This window comes from Branchiostoma floridae, chromosome 1 (genome assembly GCF_000003815.2).
Source record: "Branchiostoma floridae strain S238N-H82 chromosome 1, Bfl_VNyyK, whole genome shotgun sequence".
Taxonomy (NCBI): Eukaryota; Metazoa; Chordata; class Leptocardii; order Amphioxiformes; family Branchiostomatidae; genus Branchiostoma; species Branchiostoma floridae.
Genome location: NC_049979.1, coordinates 171,657 through 172,929, shown reverse-complemented (window position 1 = coordinate 172,929; position 1,273 = coordinate 171,657).

Here is a 1,273-nt window from a genome sequence, read left to right as displayed (position 1 = left end):
GTCCGAGCGCAACAGCCTTACTAGTATAAATGAGTCATCATTCATCAGTGTGAGTGTTGATAGGTCAGCACACTACAACGTTGATTGTTGGTAATCAAAACAAATAAAGCTGGCTTATTATTATTCATGGCCTTACCTGTTTACATACACTTTTCCCACATCCTTCAGACCATGACATGATAGTCATTCATCATGACATTGTTTTGACTGTAGGTTACCCTTGCCGTGTTTTATCTGATATTGATTAACATATCTGCTGATTAATTAACCAGAATTTTGGATGATAAAACTAAACTGCATTTATAAGCTGACTGCACAGTAGTTACATCATCATCAGTGTACAATAAATCATACCTCAGCAACATTTGATGTTGTCAGATAACAACAGAGCTATTATTAGGTTAAATGGAAGTCATAACTGTTAATAACAAAGAAGCTGACATGCAACAGTCAGTGCTAGACCTTATCTTAGAATAGACCTCCTGTGCCTACAGGCACTTTGGGTAGCAAGTTTTCATGCAGTTAATTAGTGCTAAGCAATTCTAAAATGTTTGCATTCACAAAACACCAAACTTGCCTTTTGCACTTGCCTCATTTTTTTTTTTGCTGAAAAGCAAAATACTTACTTTGTACTTTGATGAAGGGTTGTGTCCAAAGTTCCTCTTGCCTTTTTCATTACTTAAAAAGGTCAGGTCAACAGTCAGGAGCGGACATGTCTTCACGTTCTACAGGACAAAGCTAATAGTTAAAGGAACCATGACACAGCATTCTGGTGGTCCTGTTCTGTCTCGTGAAGTGTTATGGGTTGACAGTGTCAAATGCTAGGGCTAATGTGTTTTAGCATTAGCATATAACGCGGGAACAGCGGCGCGGGAGAGCAAGATGGCGGAAGGAAAAGCTGGGCGCTCCCGTTGCACATGGAGCCATGCAGAAACCGCCTTTCTTATAAGTGTATGGTCGGAGGAGGAGATCCCAAAAGGACGCGGGATTCCTTGGTACACCCCGGTGTACAGGCTCTCCACCCTCCGCCACAATCAGGGCAGCGAGAAAGAACGCTGCGTTCACTCTAGCCGGCCGCTGTCGTCTCTCTCTGTATCTCAATCGCCTCCTGCGCCCTACCCTTGCATGGCGTCTCATGTTTAAGATCACGCGCATGAGATACAGAAAGAACATAACCTGATTGATAACGAGTGGAAAAGCTACCGGCATTCCCGCCATTTTGAAATGTTCCGCGCTACGAGCGGATATCCCGCGCTACCATTTGCAAAATGTG